At 37.1% G+C, this 22,769-nt stretch overlaps 4 pseudogenes; 2 read left to right on the top strand and 2 right to left on the bottom strand.

The window, feature by feature from the left end:
• Window positions 1–6,800: 6,800 nt before the first annotated feature.
• Window positions 6,801–6,988, bottom strand: LOC129243329 (U2 spliceosomal RNA; annotated as a pseudogene).
• A 260-nt stretch (window positions 6,989–7,248) lies between these two features.
• On the bottom strand, window positions 7,249–7,432 carry LOC129243216 (U2 spliceosomal RNA; annotated as a pseudogene).
• A 6,218-nt stretch (window positions 7,433–13,650) lies between these two features.
• On the top strand, window positions 13,651–13,836 carry LOC129243230 (U2 spliceosomal RNA; annotated as a pseudogene).
• Window positions 13,837–14,577: 741 nt separating this feature from the next.
• LOC129243167 (U2 spliceosomal RNA) lies at window positions 14,578–14,759 on the top strand (annotated as a pseudogene).
• Window positions 14,760–22,769: the final 8,010 nt, after the last annotated feature.

Genomic DNA, 22,769 nt, shown 5'->3' with positions numbered 1-22,769 from the left:
ACAAAATACCATGACGTCGAAGTGTAATTTTCATCCATTTATTCATTCATTCAAAGGAAGCCTTCCGCTAATTGGGAACGCGCACCTTGGTAAAGTCGGTGATACTGGGACTTTATATGTTGCCAATGCAGGAGCTGCCTTAATTCACGTTCATCGAGGAATACGAACTCGTTGAATCCATTATTGAAGGGCTCAGGGATAAGTCAACAAAAGCCCTTCTCTTTAGCGGCGCGAGAACTATAGAACAACTTAAAAAGTTAATCCCACAATACGAATGACTAAGAGCATCAGGCGAGAACAAGCGAAGCCATTCGGAAACTGGCGGCAGAAGGTGGCAGATAATATTACCTCAAACTTGGCCACTACTCCAGCGATTGAAAAGAGAAAAGGCGTGAACGAAGCTCATGTTTCAAGTACGGGTCGAAGGACCACAAATAGAAGAACTTCCGACTTAAGGCTATAACAGCGGTGAGAGACGACAGCGACTAAAACTCAGTTAATTTCCAGGAAATGCTAAGTGTTGCTTTCGGACCATAATCGTTCGTCCTTTGTTCATTAATTTTCCTTACTCGACACTGGTAGTCCATGTAGTTTTGTTCGACAAGTGGTAATTTCTGCAAATGTCGAGATGCAAATGTAAAGTACAATTGCAACCCAATTGAACACGTTTAGAGGCATCGGAAGAGTCAACGTAAGGCCACCATTTTAATTAAATTTAAAAACACTGTGAAATTTTTTAAAATTTTTGTACTCTCTGAATTGCCAGTACCTTTACTAAATTCGTTTCAAATTTGTTTGTTCCACAAAAGTGAGTTTTCTAACCTAAATAAAACCACACTAAAATCAGATAAATAGTTTATTTTACTTTGCGTTAATCATACAAACAAAAATAAGTCGAATTCCGTTGAAGGAATTATCAAAGATATTTCAGTTATAGGAAACTCAATTAAAAATGAAGGACTTAGGTAAATCTTTAATATCGAAAATAACGAGGAAGACATTGATCCAATTCAGATTAACCCGGGTTAACTTCAGATTGAGCTGATAAATTCAAACTTATGATGGCACAAACGAATCAAAGATTAAACAAAAATGATTCGAGTAACTTTCAAATACAGATCACGAAGTCAAAATCCGACCTTTTGTTCACCAAGGCATTTATGTTCTGCCAAGAAGATGACACTAGAAGATTTATAGAAGATTTACTTATGAAAAAGATTATTAGACATGACGAACCCACTTACACACCCACCCACACTCACCAGCCCTTCTGAAACTCGCACAAAGGCCAAAACAAACTATCCAATTCTAAAGAATCAAGAGGAACTGCAGGCTTTTGCTGGGCTATGCTGGCACTTTAAAAAATATATCCAGTGCTAGCTTACCCATCGACTCATTTAAGGAAACAAAAACCTTCAATTTTAACTAAGAATGTGTCAGTACCTTCCAGTAAGTTACGGAAACGTTGATAATAAGACCAGTTCCAGTTATACATATGTAACTATAAAAGATAAACAAGGCGTTCCCGCGGGAGTCTGTTCTACGTTACCAGAGATCCATGACGTCCATCTACATACACACATATGTAACTAACACATAAATAATTGAGTTGGAAACTGGAAAGCTAACTTCGCATAAAGATCCCTATTTCGACATGCCCTAAAAATACCACATTTTCTTCTAAGATATGGCAACGTGGCACTGAATTCCTTGCTGCTGCCTGTCAAAAGGAGCAACACAACTTGTGCCCGTACTAGCGATACAACTAATGAATAACAGATGCTGCAATCGCAACTCCTTGCAAAGGGAAGACTCCACAATACGCTCGAGAGTGTCGTGTGGTTTTATAACTTCATTAGTGTGGTGGCGGTTGGATGAAGATGAAATGACGAGAATAGCAGTAGAGGTTTACCACTTATCCAGCGCTTTTGACTTACCTCGCGCAAATTTGCATACTCACTGCAATTTTGAGCAGAGCAAATACATACATATGTACGTATGTAGGTGCATGCATCAATGGGAGTGTTGTTGTTGGAGCAAACTAAAATTTCTATATAATTTATTTGCATGGACTCGTTTTTGGTGGGATAAAATTTGAGTGCGGTGTAAGAAATAGTAATATATAGGTATGTATGTTTGTATCTATGCATGTAGGAACGTAAATATTAGGGCTATCAATCCCGCACTTGCGGGACTTTGGTCGTTTTTAAGTCCCGAAAATTTCGGGATTATTTGCCAACAATGTGCACAAAATTAACTATTAACTTTTGTTTTGGTACAATTTGAACTTCAAATAAAGAAATATATATGTAAATCGGGATCCCGATATTGCAGTACCGAAATCCCGAAAATTCCAGAAACGTGAAAATCGAACAAATTGACATCCCTAGTGCATATGTATGCATTTATTTGTAAGTTGCATCATGTGACGTCAAATCAGCGAGGCGGTATGACACGATTGCAGCACATGGAATATAACAAAATTTAAAAACAAAAAGCTGATTTGCATATGAACTGTGTCATTTGCCCCATTGTATTTGCGGCAGCAACTAGAACTAAAACTAAATCCGGGTAAACAAAAACAATAAAAAATTAAATGTTGTCAACATTGTTTGCCATTTGCTGTTTGTTGTCGACGTCCCACATCGTCTGTCGCTCGCGTTGCTACGGTGCATGCAACACCAACTGCACGCTTGCTTACATACATACGAGTACCATCTCGTTGAGCAGCCACAATCACCTTGCGTGGTGGCATGACACAGCGCCTTTAAGCTGCAGCTAGCACAGGCACTCGTTGCCGACGTTGCTACTTGCAACACCCTTGGCTGACTGATGCTGATGTTGGCCGCTGTTGCGGCAGTGGCGTTAATGATGAATTAGTCGGTTGCCGTGTCATGACAAACGTTTTGCATGCAATTTCCATGGAATTCTCATGCGCTTCGCTCGACGCTCAAAGACGTCTCAGTGCTGCTGCAATGACAAATCGTTATTTTGTTGGTGCCTCAAATTGAGTTGAAATCGTGAAAGTCAGGCAAATCAACGTGTGCACACATACACAACACCCATACAAACTGATGTGTGTGCTCGCTTGTGTGCTGTGGCTGCGTGCAACTGCGGTAGCTCAGCAAAAGATGTGAATGCGAATAATTGGCGACGACGGCTGCACATGCGCACATCCCCGCTCGCTCATTTGCCAGTTGGGTTATTGTGTGCAGCAACAGGATCGCTCTGAGGCGTGCGCGTTGGCTTATATCAGCGATGTTCGCGGCTAATTGCTTTATTTCTACTTTACGTGCTTAATGAAAATTTCCGAGTGAATCCTGGTCGCAATTAGGGTGATACGAGGATATACACAACCAACTCAAAGAGATGTTGAGTGTTTGAAAAGTAATTTAATGAATCAAAGACATACAAGACGGAGAATATTTCATGCACGTGGGATTTAATTGGTTTTTATGATTATTTTGTTTATTCAAAGATTATTTTTGCCTAAACGAATAAGGAATGGAATTTTTTTCTTTAGTAAACTGCAACTAACTCCATATATAAAAAAGGAAAAATAATTTATATTTCACTAGTAGGCAAAAGAGTTCACGTTCTTTTTTCTGTTGTGCCTCTGAGAGTGCTCAGGATCAATTATATTGCGTAAATGGTTCTGGCGTGACCACCTCTAAGTGTTAAGCTTAATCGTTTCCCATAGTCTATACCGACTCTCCACCAATAGATGGGCTTGCAAACATATATGGGGGTATATGGGTAGCTAACATATATAAACATATATGTGTCTACCTGTTCTAAAATGGGGAAGATGGCTTAACTGAATATCACCGCTATCTAAGGGATGGAAGAAAGAAAATGTTTTGTGTTCATAACTGTGTATGTTTATATTTATTATTTATTTATTCTTCTGTACATACATACATGTATATGTGCATTATATCTATATATACAGTGCATACATTTAATTTTTTTTATAATGGGAAGCTTATTTTACGGAGCTTGTTTTGGCAATCTCATCTAAAATGTGTGCAGAATCAAACTCAAAATCTTGATGCACACTAAGGAGTGTCAAACCAATGCTAAACCTCAAATTTTTAATAAAATCAATCTTTAGAGCTTTTCTGTGCACCAGTCGAAACGTCAATAGACTGAATTAGAATAATCCGGGAAATTCCTTCTCGGTCCAGCATTTAAAAAAAATATACTTATTTATTTAACTACCTCAAGGACCACCACATCTTAGTTGAACAAAAGGAATAAAATACTGAATACTAATTATCTTATATGAGGGTTTCCCTGGCGTACCACAAGGCAGTACGTGGTCCCACTTTACTTGCTTTGCACACAAGATATACCAATCACAGAGCAAACGATCGTCGAACTTTTGCAGATAACACCGAATACTTGATATAGACTACCACCCCGAAGTGGCTTTCATCAAACTCCAGTAAGGACTTCATAAAATAGCTCAATAGCTAAAAGATTGAAAAATAAAAACTAACGAGGCAAGTAAGTTAGAGAGTGTAAGTTACCTTTCCACCCAAACGAAACACCGGACCAATCTTAAAGCTCATTAATGTAATCATTCTCCAAAATAATGTTACAAAATATCTGCGCATGCACCTTGACAGCAAACTTACATGGTAAACGCAAAACACTTGGAAATAAACTCCGAAACCTATACAGGTATTGGTTACTTAATAGAAGTTCTCATGCTGCTACTCATCCTGCTAATTGCTACTCAAGCTGGACCTATGTCATACAACTCTGGGGCACTGCAGCCAATTCTAATACCGAAATACTTTAAAGATTCCAATCCAAACCACCTAGAATGATTACTAATGCACCATATTATATCACAAATGCCCAAATACATCGTGATCGCATATTTGTCACAGTAGCTGGAAAAATAAAAAGCTTGCACATCTAACAATAACAGATTTCAATCACACACAAACCCTTTAATCACACAAATAACTCCCATCTCTTTTAACAGACGAAGTCAACAATGGACTTATTATGCTAATAAACAAAAATTTTAGGAATGTTGCACCACTGGGTGTTTTTTTGCGAAATAATTGTCAGGATCCCCGCCAATACCATATGTGGGCATTTGCCTCATTAAGGTATTGGGAACTCGCTGTAGTTGGTTATAGGATATTCCACATTCACATCGGCAGTATTGCCCACCTCGTGCAAAATGTTATGGAATTTTCTTTTGAGAACTAAATTTTTCAACTGCTTCTGCTCCTCTCAACAACAGACATGAAACGTTTTGCTCGCCACTCCAATAGGTGTTTATGCTGAAAATACTCAGAGAGGTGTGGCCAATATCAGAGCTTAATGCTTCTGAGCGAATTTGAAAGAATCAGCTGATTGGCTGACGTCAAGTGACCAATGTCATGACATGACAACGGTTAGTTTACGAAAAAATTGAGATTGAGTTGACGATACATAGTTAGATCTCGCGCTGCATCGTTGCCATTGCAACAACAACTGATTGAACGAGTGTGTAAATACTTGTAAATTAACCATGGTGAAAAGATTTTTAGAGGTGTACTATTTAGACGAGCGAATTTAACAGAATCAGCTGATGGGCTAACGTCACTTGGGGTGTGTTTAACAATATTTAGCTTGTGTTAGTGGTATACGAAAAAAATCAACCAGTCACACATCGTTGCCGTCTGAACAACGACTGATTGGGCGAGTGTGTGAATATTTGTGAAATGATCGTGCACTAGGATGATAAATATCAAGGTTTGCTTGATAGGTATTGGCAAAAACAAAAAATTTTGAGGTTAACTTTGGATTCCACGTCACTTGGAATGTGTTTCACAAAATTTAGCTTGTGGTACTGTGTCTGGTACCATTGGTTTTTTTTTTACGAAAACGGAAAATACAAATTTGCAGAGCTAGCCAATTGTGAAGAGTTGTGTGTTTTACGCTAAATTTTGCTAATATTAGGAAATCAATCAAAATACAAATTTTAGTTAAACAAAACAATTTGCAGATTTTCTCATTTGTATTTGCGGTGTAGATTTCGAATCTTCATATATCACTAACACAAGCAAAATTTTGTGAAATATTTCCCACATCTGTCAAATTCGCTCTGAGCTGAATAACGGTCTGTACTACGTAGCACCTTTAAAAATCTTTTCACCATGGATAATGAAGAGTTCGGCTGGCGAATCCCTGTGACATGGCAGCCGAAGTTTCCCTCCCAATTTTACTTTTCACCATAGCCAACCGGAAAACGAGGGGAAGAATTCTAGTGCAGAGTCTCCTATGACGAGGCAGCCGAAGTTGCTCTCACAATTTGGATTTGCACCACAGCAGATGGCCAAACCTGGTAATCTATCGGTCTTTGGTAGGGCGCAGCCTAATGCAAATAAATGATTTGCAAATTAGTATATATAAAACATAAAAAAACAGTCTAACGGTTAGACGGGATAGAAGTGAAACCTTCCGTAAGACAAACTGAGAAAGAATAAGACGAAAGCAGCATTAGGAGCGGGATAATTATAGGTTCATTATAATATTGCTCTAAAGTTCATATTTTATTTTCTTCATTTTATTTTATTCATCCTCAATGTTTTGAATTTCAACAAATGATACGAGTGGCTTATGATAGATAAAATATGATACAAATGCTTTGGTTTCGATGTTGTCAAAAAAAAATACCCAAACGGACCGAAGAAACAGACTTACAAATTTCTTCCATTTTCGTCTACTTGTATTCATATAAAAATGTATGTCTCTTCCCACCAAAGCTAAATGTATTAGTATATTTTTTCTTGTATTTATTCAAGGCTGAAATCCCGGCGGTACTGCAATACCGGGCCAACCCGTGGCAGAGGTGGAGAGCAAGCCCCTAAAACACTCCGCCCATTTCCAAAAATTAGTTTAACATTTGTTGTCCTCCGATGGAGGATCTATCAGATGTTAAGCTGATAGGAACAGATACCACACTACCTACTTCAATAGATTTTCTAATAAACCTTTTGAGAATTACACTCTCACAAAAATTAATGTACGAAATGTTTATACCGATTCACTTAAACTGACTGATAGATGATAGATACTGAATATCTAAACCAAAAAACCGTTTTCAATAAATAATCAGAAATGTCCTACAATGCAAATTTCAAATAAAAAAAACAAAATTCCATTTTCGTCTACATGTATTCATATAAAAATTTATGGCTCTTCCCACCAAAGCTAAATGTATTAGTATATTTTTTCTTGTATTTACTCAAGGCCGAAATCCTGGCGGTACTGCAATACCGGGTCAACCCGTGGCAGAGGCGGAGCAAGCCCCTAAAACACTCCGCCCATTTCCAAAAATCAGTTTAACATTTGTTGTCCTCCGATGGAGGATCTATCAGATGTTAAGCTGATAAACACACTACCTAGTCAATACATTTTAAATAATAAACCTAATAAACCTTTTGAGAATTACACGCTCACAAAAATTATTTATATCAACATATAATATAACGCTTCGTAACTAAATAACTTTTAGGCCAGCGACGACAGCATGGCGCGGTAGCCGAGTGACTAGCAATATGAGCTTCAGATCCAAAGTCCTTGGTTCGAATCACAAGAAAAAATAAAAGTTATTTTTATTTAGTTCGTCGCTACTTTTATATCAACATATAATATAACGCTTCGTAGCCAAGTTGGTCGCTTTTTCGTTTCACTTTTCCTCAAATCACTCCCAACGATTCTAAAGAAGTTTTCACTTCAAAAATGTTTCTGTGATCGAGCTGTATTATTATTATTATTTCCTATAGTTGCAGAGAGGAACAAAGGGGCGCAAACATCGAGTTTTACCGTTTGATTATTATCGGATTTTAATTATCTTGTTTCCATAAATACCTTCCGTGTTGAACTAAATTAAATTAAGTCACTTATTCGTACTGCTTACTTATCCCATTCGGTAGATTTATCAGAGTAATGCTTAATTTACTTGTATTTTCACTCTACTCTCCCTTGTTTTTCTCCTGCGCATGCGCCATGCTTACAGATGATCAATCACAACATTTGTGATAAATTGCGCATAGCTGCATGCGCGTACATAATCGCACATAAGCTGATAATAAATATGTACATATGAATCCATATGTGTTCATCATAGAAACAAATGTATGTAACAGGGCGAGAGAATTGCATTTGCTACGCTCAGCAGAAGCCATTGTTTTTCTTTTTTTTTTTTGTGAGAAACAAATTTTCAAAGCACACATAGAATAAAGTACTTACATGTGTTCGTACGTATGCATGCAGCTTTGCTATTGAGCACGCATTGGGAAATCATTTGACGTGAATAACTCAATTAAAAGGCTGAACCATTAATTTACAATAAGTATAGAGGAAAACGAGAAGAATGCCATATGTCTTATCTTAAAATATATTTTTCTGACTTTTGCTCAAAAAAAAATTTATTTTCTTTAAATTACAAATTAACCACAGCGAATCGTTCCATATTTTCCCATTCACACTAATTTTAAATTTTCAATTCCATAGCATATCTATGCATATTCATTACTCACAATCAAAACGTTTACAGCAACTTAATATTAGGCCGTTCATTTTCCCATTAACATTCGTTTTTATTTGTGAAAATTCGTTAATTTTTTTAGCCACTGTTGACAGCGTCCCAGTCGAAATTGCAACTGTTTTTTGGTATGCATACCTACATATATTTATTATCTGTCGAAAATTATTTTAGCAAATTAATGTTGTACAACATATCATTAGCGGCGAACACCAAATTGTGTGTTAAATTCAGTAGAAAATTTAGCGCTTAACTAAAAAAGCTGAATATATAATATAAAGGGTGATCCAAAGTTATTCTAACGCTTTAGAATATATAATGCTTTTCTTTTACCATCTTGTGTGAAAACAGTGTAAAAAGCGGACACCTTATTTGCACAACTATGCTTTAAGAAAAAATTTAGAAAAATTTTGTTTATACATTGCAACTTTATTTAAGGGATTATATACAGTTAGAAAGCCGAGAAAAACGAATTTTCCAGAATTTATTTCTGAGAAAGCTTGTAAATTTAATGATCTAAAAATTTGTATACATACATACATATATATTATGTTACCTTTTAGCAGTGTAAGACTTAGTATGAGTAAAAATATTTTTTTGAAAAGCAGCTACAGCTGATCTCACGGGAGCTCCTCTCAAAAAAGACGTTTTGCGGTGAACACTATATCTCTGAACTGGATCCTCTGAAATTAACAAACCAAACAGATTTCTTTAAAGTAATACTAAATCTAGCAATTTATCAAAGGAAAAAGCTCAAGGAATACATTTTTTTGACAAAATGGCGAATTCTAAAAAAAAAAACGATTTTTAAGCAAAATTTCGGCCTTGAATTGTTTATAAAAAAAATATATATCGGTGAGAAAAAATCTTCGATTAATTACTAAAAAATATATTTGAGAACCTCGTGTTAAAATTTGAGACTAATCGGTTTAGCCGTTTTCGAGTAATGTTGGCCATCGACTTTGAAAACACCATTTTGAGAAAAACGCGCTGCCGCTCCGGCTTTGTACTTTCTAGCACTCTGAAACGCCTTGTCAAATTTGCGCGTAATTTCAAAAGTATTCAACGGAACGATATTAAATTTTCTGTGTGTATTCTTAAATATATGTACATTAAGAAACAAGAAAAAATTAAAAAAATCGATTTTTTTTAATTCTAACTGTATATAACCCCTTAAACGAATGACCGAAGGTAGTGCAGGAAATGTAATAGAACAAACAAAACTCACACTGCAACTGATTCCTTCGAATAAAATTTAATTTTTTTCACGATATCAACGTTTTGTCGTTAAGTTTTTTCAACTGAAATCAAATTTAACCTCGTTCGTGGGTAGCTATTGAAAACGGCCTTGAACATACATATGTACATATGTAATTACGTTACATTCATATTACGAAGCACTAAGTCCACGTACGCTTCTATGATCTCAGAGTCTGCTCTGCCTTTAGAGCCGCCTCAAAAAATGCGACTCTCGCCAAGACTGGTCTATGTCTGCTCGAGCTGGTAGCGCAAGAGATGTGTGAGCATATGTTTTTTGTATGCTCCCGTTCAGAAGTCCAAAGAATAAATTGAAAGATGGCTTCGGCTGCACTGTCACGTCCTAGAGTTTAGGACTACTGATGGTAAAGAGCCACGACACATAGACCGCGCTAAAGTATTTATTTGGCTGTCGAAATCATGCAGCAACTCTGGTACAGCGAGCCGGCAATGCTTGTGTAGATGCGAGCGCCAATAAAGTGCACAAACCATCAAACCTATGAAGAAATGAATATGCAGGTAAACTAGCGATACCTCACTAAGAAACTAACGCTTCTATGGTATGGGCAGGCAAATTGGAACTGAGACTGTAGGAGATTTAAGACGGATTTAAGTCCCAGATTTAGCATTTCGATACTACTTCTTTTCTAAGAAAATAAAGAAGTTAAAATATAAGGTTGTCAAAAAAGTCTTGCGGTATTTTTATTGAATTTTCAATTGTTCATAAAATTGGTTATAATAATGCGATTTAAGTCAAATATGCGCCGTTTTGTTCGATGACGAGTTCCCAACGAGATGCCAACTTCATAATGCCCCTCTTATAGAAGCTCGCTTCCCTATTGTCAAAAAACTCGGAGAGCCAATTTTTACAGGACTCTCTTGAGGACAACTTCCGACTACCAAGCTCGTTCGCCATGGACAGAAATAGGTGGTAATCACTTGGTGCGAGATCCGGACTATACCGTGGATGCAAAAGAACCTCCCGTCTGAGCTCCCGGAGCTTCTGGCGCGTCACCAAAGATGTGTGTGGCCTGGCGCTGTCCTTATGGAAGACAATGCGGCCTCTGTTGATCAAAGATGGCCTCTTCTGCATGAGTGCTGCATTCAAGCGGTCCAGTTGTTGGCAGTACAGGTCCGAATTGAGCGTTTGGCCATAGGGGAGCAGCTCATAGTGGATGATTCCCTGCCAATCCCACCAAACACACAGAAGAACCTTCCTGGCCGTCAATCCAGGCTTGGCCATCGTCTGGGCAGCTTCACCGCTTTTCGACCACGACCGTTTGCGCTTCACGTTGTCGTAAGTGACCCACTTTTCATCGCCAGTCACCATCCGCTTCAAAAACGGGTCGATTTTGTTGCGATTCAGAAGCGATTCGCATGCATCCATATGGGCAAAAATGTTTTTTTTGCGTCAAGTCATGTGGCACCCATACATCGAGCTTCTTTTTGAATCCAAGCTTCTTCAAATGGTTTATAACGGTTTGATGACTCATGCCCAGCTCTTGGCCGATGCTACGACTGCTACTATGCCGGTCTCTTTCGATCAATTCAGCGATTTTATCGCAATTTTTGACGACAGGCCTTCCGGACCGTGGTGCTTCTTCGATCACCTCTGCACCAGAACGAAAAGGTTGAAACCATCGCTGTGCGGTGGAAATGGAAACTGTATCGGGTCCATAAACTGCACAAATTTTATTGGCAGCATGAGATGCATTTTTGCCTTTATCGTAGTAGTACTGTAAAATATGCCGTATTTTCCCTTTATTTTGCTCCATGTTTGCGACGCTATAACTCACGAACGACTAAAAGCAAACAACACTTAATCAAATACGTGTTAGCACGTGAAAAGAGCTTTCCAAAACGCTCTAGCCGATGCGACGAATACAACTAGAACTATGCGTTTGCAAAGACAAGCTTGCGGAAATACCGCAAGACTTTTTTGACAACCTTATATAACAACACATTTAATTATGTATGTGTGCGCGTAGGTAAGCTAATGCGCATATGTAGGTGCCATTTACCATAATGCAGAAAAATTTTTAAATAGGATTGCCGCTTATCTGAAAAAAAAAATAAAATGTAAAAAAATATAGGTACAACAATATCGGTATCAAGTTTAGCAGTTCCAGATTACACAAATAAATGCACCGTTAAAATTTGCTTTTACGTCGTTAGTTGTAATGTTAGGTAGCATATTTGCGCCACTTTGTGGATTATTTCGTTTGTTATTCTACCAGGCGGTCATCAATTTAACAATGGTTTGCCCATTTCTTCTTTCAACTTCATTTAAAATGAGAGAATTGGTAATAAAAGCAGGAAACGAAACAAGTTTTTCGCGTGAAACTGCTCATATTATTGGAAAAAATGAAAAACAGTAAAAAAATTATTAACGAGGAGAAAAAGTGTACGAAATTAGAGAACCTACCACGGAAAGGTAGATCAAACCGAACCAGAGACATAGCAACACGAGAAAAGCGACAACTTGAAACGCGTGTCTCTTCAATATATTGTGCCGAAATTGGTTTGAAAATAAAAGTATTCGAAATTCAAAATATCTCAAGCCCAGCGCCACCTAGGGCTATATATTTTGCCAAAATATACATTCTTGTGTAACTATACTACTTGATGTATATTCTCAACATGATTCCATTAGAACTGAAACTACGATTTTTTGAATATTTCAAACCCAGTGCCACCTTGAGGATAAATCTAAATCCATAACAATCAGCTGAGTGGGTTTCCTTCTGGACATACAGACACACATTACTTTATTTCAATTTTAGATGTACTGCATGCAAAGTGAATAATAAAAAACGAACTGTTTTGGCTTTGTACTAGAGCAGTCAATTTTATTGATATAGGTAAGGTAGCAACTCTGTTCAATCTCATTTTCACAGAGCCTTTCGTTTACATTACTTTCATGTGATTTTACCTCAAGCTTTAATTTTTTGCACTGAATTCAGGTGGCAACCCTACACACCGCTTGAACTAATAAAAGGAATCGTTTAAAAGACTTCATTTTATTAAACAAATAGATGACAACCCCCGGCTCAGAGTATTTTTAGAATGCATTTCTTTTAACACCTACCCTTCCATACCCGTCATGTAATTTCACATATGTTAGGTATCCAGATTAGAAGTGGGTAACCCAGCTCAGAGTTGAGTTATTGAGTTGACTCCCATCAGCAAATCGTTAAATCAGCCTTCCTCTTCAACAAAATTTAACTCTTAGTTGATCATCGATGATTACAATTAGATGATACAAATTAGAGTAAAGCATTTTCCAATAACAGGTGTTATTTGTGAATGGATTGCGCTATCGAGAGATGATTAATAATTTTTTATGGCCAGAATTTGATGGTATTGATCTGGGCAATGTTCATTTTCAGCAAGACGGCGCTACGTACTACACAAGTAACGAAACCATTGAGCTTTTACGGGAAAAGTTTCCGGACCTTGTTATCTCTCGAAGAGGTGACCACAATTGGCCACCGAGATCCTGTCATTTAACACCTTGTGACTTTTGAAGTGAAAACTTCCTTAGAATCGTTGGGAGTGATTTGAGGAAAAGTGAAACGAAAAAAGCGACCAACTTGGCTACGAAGCGTTATATTATATGTTGATATAAACGTAGCGACGAACTAAATAAAAATAACTTTTATTTTTTCTTGTGATTCGAACCAAGGACTTTGGATCGGAAGCTCACATTGCTAGTCGCTCGGCTACCGCTCCATGCTGTCGTTGCTGGCCTAAAAGTTATTTAGTTACGAAGCGTTATATTATATGTTGATATAAATAATTTTTGTGAGCGTGTAATTCTCAAAAGGTTTATTAGGTTTATTATTTAAAATGTATTGACTAGGTAGTGTGGTTATCAGCTTAACATCTGATAGATCCTCCATCGGAGGACAACAAATGTTAAACTGATTTTTGGAAATGGGCGGAGTGTTTTAGGGGCTTGCTCTCCACCTCTGCCACGGGTTGGCGCGGTATTGCAGTACCGCCGAGATTTCGACCTTGAATAAATACAAGAAGAAATATACCAATATACATTTACCTTTGGTGGGAAGAGACATAAATTTTTATATGAATACAAGTAGACGAAAATGGATTTTTTTTTTTTTTGTTTAAATTTGCATTGTAGGACATTTCTGATTATTTATTGAAAACAGTTTTTTTTTATTAAAATTGATTATAGAAGAAAATTGAATTTTTTCCAAGGTGAATTCATACACTAAGCTAAGTAAAACGTTTCTTAATTCAATTTTGTGTTGACATCCAAATGTGCACGGCGGAAGAAAAAAATAACAAATCAGCTGTGTTATTGCTACCACCTTCAAAAGATTCGCCTTGATTTTTCATATAAAAATTATAAATATCATCACTTGTGACAACTGTACCCAGTCGGTCGACAGTGTGTGAATCATCTTTAAATTCTGCAAGAATACCCTAACCTGCGCAGCGCACAGTAAAATCGACACAAAGCTGAGCGCAGAGCACAATCGTACAAACACACTAACGTACATACATACATATACACGCTCGAATACATTTTCTTACTGTGCTCAGCCAAGGCTGGTAGTCATGCACTGTGGCGATATGAACGCACAAATGCACATACACAGTCACGAACATGAATCAAACAGCTCGCCGTGTTTAAGTGAATCGGTATAAATATTTCGTACATTAATTTTTGTGAGCGTGTAATTCTCAAAAGGTTTATTAGAAAATGTAATGACAAGGTAGTTTGTTGGTTGTGTATGGTTATCGCTTCTCGGCCTTATGGCTAAGATCAAAGTGTAGTTTAACATCTGATAGATCCTCCATCGGAGGACAACAAATGTTAAACTGATTTTTGGAAATGGGCGGAGTGTTTTAGGAGCTTGCTCCACCTCTGTCACGGGTTCGCCCGGTATTGCAGTACCGCCGAGATTTCGGCCTTGAATAAATACAAGAAGAAATATACAAATACATTTAGCTTTGGTGGGAAGAGACATAAATTTTTATATGAATACAAGTAGACGAAAATGGAAGAAATTTGTAAGTCTGTTTCTTCGGTCCGTTTGGGCATTTTTTTTGACAACATCGAAACCAAAGCATTTGTATCATATTTTATCTATCATAAGCCACTCGTATCATTTTTTGAAATTGAAAACATTGAGGATGAATAAAATAAAATGAAGAAAATAAAATATGAACTTTAGAGCAATATTATAATGAACCTATAATTATCCCGCTCCTAGTGCTGCTTTCGTCTTATTCTCTCTCAGTTTGTCTTACGGAAGGTTTCACTTCTATCCCGTCTAACCGTTAGACTGGTATTTTTTTTCTTTGGGGCCACGTGAAAGGGAAGGTCTGCTCCAACAGCCCAGTGTCGATTCAAGACCTCAAAAATGGAATTCGTGAGGCTATCGCGGACATAGGGCAGCCACTTTGCAATTCGGTTATGGAAAATTTCATGAAAAGGATATTGTCCTGTAAGCGTGGTCGTGGTGGTCATTTACCCAATGTTATTTTCCTATATTAACGGCATACTTTCCTCTTCATAATGAAATAAACATCCGATCATTTATATTAAAAAATAGCATTTTTCTTTGAATCACAATGGCATATTCTGCCAAAAACTTTGAAACGGTTACTGACTTTGTTGATATTCGCCTACAAGGGCTTCAATCATTTCTGTATTTTTCATCGCAAGAGGTTAAAATACCGTCCACTTTCAATTCCGTAGTAGTCAATACCATCAGGTTGGTTACACGCTTATTGAAATCATTGAATAAGATATCGATTTTTTGACGGTCTGTGTGACATGGCGCACCATCCTGCTTACATTAGAGTCATTCTAGGGCATATCTTTTGTTTCTCATTCACAAAACATGGCTAGCGCTCTCAGTTAGTTCTAATGGGGGTTTCCAACAGTATTTGCTCAAACAGATGGTGCCAGTGACGCAGGAAAATGCTGCTAGCGGCAAAATATGCTCAAGTTCAAAACATGCCTGTATTTAGACTACCCTGTATACATAGCTAGCCACATAACATGTAAAAATTCACACTTCGTAGCAGCATATAAATTATACAAGTACACTTTGCTATTGCGAGCCGTCTGTAATGTTGTTGTTGGGGTATAGCAACCTGTGCGGGGGACAAACTGCATGAAATTCCGAAAATCACACATGCAACTCAACCGAATTCGCACATAAATATGTACTATATGCATGTATGTGTATATGCACTTATGTGCGAGCATACTTGCAGCGGCAGGTTGCACTCACAAATCAGGTCATAATAACAATTTAAGCCTGTTTGATGTCTCGTAAAGCAATTTTTCACATCAATTACAAATTACCAGATTTATTTGGCGTCAGCAGTCCGCCACCAGATGTAGGAAAAATAAGACCGCAATGCGAGCGCGTTAGCAATTTTCATTGCAAGCAAAGTTGCGAATCGTTTAAACCCGCAAGCCAACCGATTGACCGACCAACTAAATTGAATTGGCTTTCTGCAGTCAAAAGCGCTTACCATCCACATGCAACATACGCATACACCTATGCGCACAAACTCTACTTTGTGTCAGTGTGGCTAGTTGGTTGGTTGACTGGCAGTCTGTCGATCGGTCGTTGATATTAATGACATTTGTAATTCGCTGTTATGTAATTAATTAACTTTTTTCCATTTCAATCAAATTAACGTTTTAATGCTTGCTATTGCTGCGGCTGCGCGCCACGCGTCTGTGATGGCGTTTTCACACAAGTAAGCTTGGCTGTTGGCGCGCATGCGTACGACACGACGCATCGACCAATAACTCGAATAAGTGTACAGTGGGTAGGTGCATGTAGGTGCGCTTTCGTCGGAGTTGAAAGCCTTGACAGGCCACACAGGTAATTCATACATTTTTACGTAAATTACGTTCATGATTGATTGATTTGACGGGTGATTAAAATTTGCCCACCACATATTGTGAATTATGAAATGTTCCCCTACAAGTGACAAGTAATTAATTTTTATGTCCATTTAAGTGACTTTTCAGTGGTTTCATATAAACGTCTATTGGATTTGATAGCGTTTTTAATTTTATACATAACAAATGCGTACAAAGAAATTAAAATATATATAAATTCTAAAGTTCCAGGGTTGAGTAAAGGCCCACTTATTTGTTGCAATTTCCGTAATAGGAAGACGTAAGACGCGCTCATTAGCCTATGCATTTTCTCTATGCTAGGTAATAAAATTATACCACCTCAGAGCCTCGTTCGATTTAAACAGCAGGTACCACTTAGCGGTAAGCTTGGCATTTGAGAGAAATAAGCTATTTATACGAATCAACATCCCCAATTGTCCATTTTTAGTTGGTAACAAAATGGGTCAACCTACCTAGGAGCTCATTACTTCAATGGTTGAATAAATTGCACAATGTGTATTGCCAAAAGTTGATATACTCTCCACGAAGCTCTGAGCAGCTTAACATTTTTGTGCGCTTCAATTAAATATCAAATACGATTCTGGCGAGTGATAAAAAAAATGGGAGTACAATTACATGGGAAACTGTGAGGGAAGTTGTTTGCTCTACGTAGTAACTGTATTCAAGGGACATAGTATCTCTCCGAAAGTGGTGAGTGATAGGGTGAAGGAGAACTATATTCGAGTTCCTAACACCATTCATGGTGAAAAAATCTAATCAATTGCTCTATTACTGGGCACTGCTTTTTATACTTGTATATATACATAGTACATACTGATATATGCGACAAAAAATTTACTTTCTCTCTTCTGCTGGTGATCTGCACCGATGAGAGCATTTGAATATGGGCGTGGCTCTTTCACTTATTCACTGGCATGTCTTAATAGAGTGGATGCTTGTGTGAAGCCTTGAAGATAAAAGACTACCATCTAATTTCGCTAGAATTTTACAAACAGCACCATTTTTGAAAGCTAAATTCAGCTGCCTTCGGATATACGCAAACTCACTTTAAAGCAAGTAAATGCAAACCTCTTTTGCATTATCTTAGGTGTGAAACAGATCTCACCACCAATAGAGTGAAATACAGTTCTTGCCGTATTTCTCCCTAGTTTCTTCAGTGAACCCCACAAAGACGGCGCACAGTATTAGATCTTCGTTCGCGAAGGTCGTCAACATTTGGGAGTCAACTAAGCGAGGGTTCTTTGGTATTTTCAATTGCAATTGTTTTTATGGTTCAAATGCCACACTCAAGTACAAAATCCAGTCCTGGAAGCACATTTAGAAGAAAAGCCCACATAGAGCCACATCTACTAGTGATCAGATGCTGCATCACTCCGATACTACTTAAGTCTAATACGTCGGAGTACCTTTCCGGTGTACCTCTCTCTTTAGTTCAGTCCCAGGATATTTCACCGAAGTCGGAATTTACGAGCGGCTGGAATGGTATACAAAATACAATAATATTTTTTTTAATAAGCAAATTATTTTTGGGTTGAATTTGTGTTCAAACAGTTCAGTTTTGTAAGTAGATTGAATTCTAAAGAGCCAAAACTTAAAATTTCCAAACTTTTTTCAAATTGATCCGTTCGACTTAAATTTTAATATTTTTCCTAAATTTTGAAGTTTTAAAGCAGTTTTTTTTTTGTATTGAGAGTTTCGCACATTTGCTCATCCAAACATAAACGTTGATCCATTCGAGCGGACTGAAATTTTTAATTCAAATGATTTGCGATTGGCCAAATTTTATACAAATGATTGCGATCGGCAGTATTTTTATCGGGCAACCTGTTATTATCATTGAAATGCAAATTGCTACCACTTTTCTCAAAGTGATTTCTTAGAATTGTGTCCTAAATTGACGGGAACACGTATTTGCGCCTGTAGCAAGGAATTCGTCTCAAAAATAAAATGAGAATGTGTTGTCGTACTTCCTAAGACATGATAATTTTTTGGAAGCCATATATGCATAATTATTTGGTCAGAAATGTGGTCAAATGCGTGCCAATATATAGGTATATCTATAATTGGCGCATACACCCTTTTTGGGTGTTTGGCCGAGCTCCTCCTCGTATTTCTCGTGAGCGTCTTGATGTTGTTCCACAAATGGAGGGACCTACAGTTTCAAGCCAACTCCGCACGGCAGATATTTTATGAGGAGCTTTTTCATGGCAGAAATACACTCGGAGGTTTGCCATTGCCTGATGAGGGGCCACCGCTATTAGAAAAATGTTTTTCTCAATTTTGGTGTTTTCACTGAGATTCAAACCGACGTTCTCTCTGTGAATTCCGAATGGTAGTCGCGCACAAACCCATTCGGCTAAGGCGTGCCAATGTTCTTGGAATATTCGCAAATATCGGCTCGGCGCCCCAATATGCAATTCTGCAATTTTGGATTAATATCCAAACAAGATATGATACACTCCCCTACTTCGCCTTCAATGCTGCACTTCCTCCGCAAATGCTTTGCACTAGAATTTAGAGAGATAACAATTTTGTGAAAGATGCTGGACTTCCAATTGAAGTTAAGGAAATATTTTATAAAAACATAGAATATGTCAGTTCTACCACTCTATTAATCACCCAATACTCTTCATTGTCTGGTAAACATCATCGTCCCACCACTCTTCCAACATTTTTTTAATTCACTAAATCCAAAAATTTCACAGTGTCTTCATCATTGAACAATGACAATCTATACTTTTGTCGACGATCTATACCTACGTGTGTTGCCTTTTATATTTTACGCCAATAATGAAAACTCGGTAAAAAAAGAATGAAAATGGCTTGAACCAATTTTCAAACCATTTTTGCCACTAAGAAGTGTATACCTCCAAAGCGAGTTATTTAAACGCTTCAACAGCTTCTTTAGGCGATGAAAACGGTGCTCTCGCACATTATTTTTGGGGAATAAAAGGAAATCCAAATCAGGTAGTAACTAAATCATTTTGGCTGTGCCCAAAGTAATTTGGTTGAAGTTGTTACGCCTTACTATAGAAGGCATCGCATACTGTTGTTCAAATGCTCTACGACCGGTCGATCGCGACTATTAGTCCAATCGATCGTGGCAAGTCAAAAAAATATAAATACAATATATTATACATACGTGGAACAGACTGCGCAACACTTCTGCACGCATTAAAGGCGGTAAACTATCGACACTATCGATGGTTGAGCACTATCGAGTCATTTTAACACAATGCATAGTAAATATCAAGCTGACTTTCCACCTAACAGCAAAATAAGAAAGAGTAAATTCCAAGCATTAAAATCGCAAATAAAAGGCCAAAAAAACATGTTTTCTGGGTCTATTGAGCAAAGTAAAGCTGCGACTGAAGCTTCTTTCCAAGTAAGCTATAGAATTGCACAAAAGTGCAAACCTTTTTCCGATGGAAGGAAATTTTTGAAGCAGTGTCAGATTCGCTGTTCGTTAATTTCAAAAACAAAAACGAAATTAAAAAAGCTATTCATGGCTTACAGCTATCTCGAAATACTGTGATGCGCCGAATAGAAACAATAAGTAAGAATATAAACGAACAGCTACAAAAAGATATCGTCCGCTGCGTTGCTTTTTCGCTACAACTTGACGAGTCAACAGATATCACTGATACTGCACAATTACTTATTTTTATTCGGATGGTCTTTGAAGATTTCTCGACGAAAGAAGAACTGCTAAGTATGATTTCCTTAAAAGGAAAAACTCATGGCCTTGATATATTCACGGAATTCAAAGTATATATAATATTAGCCGGATTAAGCTACCTTTGTATAAACTCGTATCAATGACAACAGATGGGGCTCCTGCAATGACAGGTATTCATAATGGTTTTATTGCTCTTTGTCACAAAGATGAAGATTTTCCAGACTTCATTAGCTATCACTGCATAATTCATCAACAAGTACTGGCTAGTAAGAGACTAAACACAAAACATGTGATGGACATTTCTTTCAAGATTGTAAATTCCATTAAAGGAAAATCTCTTCAAAGGCGGCTTTTTAGACAGCAATTAGATGAGAAGGAACAAGATTTAGCATTACACACTGACGTAAGGTGGTTGAGTCGAAGCAAGTTTTTGCAAAGATTTCAGGATCTATTGGACGAAATAATAAAATTTCTTGAAGAGAGGGGTGATGAATGTCAGCAATTGCGTGATTTAGACTGGCAATGTGATTTAGCATTTTTAGCAGATTTTACTGGAAAACTGAGTATATTAAATCTGGAACTACAAGGCAAGAATAAAACAGTAACAGAAATGATGAGTTCTATTGCAGCATTTCAAAGTCAAGCAGCGTCTATGATAATTGACATCGAAAAGAAAAAATTTCAACAATTTGTAAACATCAAGGATTATGTTGAGAAACATACTACTTACAATTTCATTCCTGACAAGTACACGGCAGAAATTAAGGCAGTGGTATCAGACTTCGAAATTCGCTTTAGTGATTTCAAAAGAATTGAGAAGTTGGTCGAATTCATCAGTTATCCGTTTAATAATTCCATTGATCATAGTGATATCTATGAAATAGCTACAAAATTTGCAGATACATTTCGAGTGGACCACATGATACTTCAAAACGAAATTATAACTCTGCGCTGCGACATATTTCTAAAAGCAAGATCATTCTCAGGTCTAGATTTCTGGGCAGTGGTTTCCAACGAAAAATATCCAAATTTGAAGAAATATGTTGAACAACTGCATTCGTGTTTTGGTTCAACATATTTATGTGAGTCAACATTTTCGTCCTTAAAACAAACAAAAAATAAACATCGTTCTCGCTTGACAGACGCTCATATATTGGGCTCTTTAAGGTTGGCAATTTCCAACTACAAACCTGATTTTGCTAATCTAGTAGAAGATGCTCAGACCCAATGCTCACACGAATGCTCAACTAAATAAGTAGTTTTTTAGAGTAATTTTTATGTTTTTCTTCTTAATAAAATAAAAAGACTACATAATTGTGTACTGAACTATGCTGTTTTATTAAGGTTTTCAAGAAGTATGTAATTGGTAGATCCCACAGGGTGTCGTCAGTGAACAGTAGATCTTGGGTTTAATCAAGTTGGCCATCCCTACTCTACGATATAACTTTAACCCTTCTCTTCGCATATCACACATTATGTCCAATTGAGAAGAAATTCCTAAAATGCTGCAATTTGAGAGACTATAGATAGCATACAAAAAAATCGATGAGCTTTGATAGATCGAATAACGAATACCCTTTACATAAATATCTCGACTCCAGCGTCACTCAGTTGGTCCAAACCTCCTACTACCAACAATTTAGTTAAATTTAAATGCTATCGGATCAACAGTTTAGGATTCTATAAACTATCTACAAACAACAAGAATACAAACCAGAAAGCTTTCACATTTATGCATATATAAGATGTATATATATTGTACATAAGTGTGCACATACATATGCGAATACATATTTTTGGAATATTAAAGCATATTTTAGGCTGCCATCAATTAAAAGTATAAATCAAAATTACCATCTATAAATCAAGTGAAAACAAATTTTATCTAAATTTAGCGTTATTATTGAGTGCTTGTGGAGACCACCGGTGTCGAACGCCAACACAACGGGCCACACACAAATCAACAAATATGGATGTGAATTAGGGCGGGTCAATTGGTTCTTAAAAAAATATTACCGATTTTGTTTCGGCATATGAAATTTTCTATTAGTAATTCTGGACAAAAAAATTCACGGAAGTATAAGTTTTAATGTATTTCGAGCCTGCTTATTTTTAATTTTAGTTTTTTTTAATTTTTTTGTTGAAGAAAATAAATGTACTGTGAGTGTGAAAATAAAGTGTACGCCTTGGTCTTAATATTTTTTGCTATACAAAGTGAAGACCAAAATAAAGAAAACTGCACTAAAATAGAAACGACAGGAGCTTTGTTCTGATAACTTTGGGGTTATTTATTGAAAATAGTCACCTCTGGCGTCGATAAAATGTGCGATCTAAAAGCTTTTCGAAAGAGTGTTTCATGT

Source organism: Anastrepha obliqua, chromosome 3, assembly GCF_027943255.1.
Source record: "Anastrepha obliqua isolate idAnaObli1 chromosome 3, idAnaObli1_1.0, whole genome shotgun sequence".
NCBI lineage: Eukaryota > Metazoa > Arthropoda > Insecta > Diptera > Tephritidae > Anastrepha > Anastrepha obliqua.
Note: the sequence above shows the minus strand (reverse complement) of the source record. Positions and strands in the feature narration are given on the sequence as shown.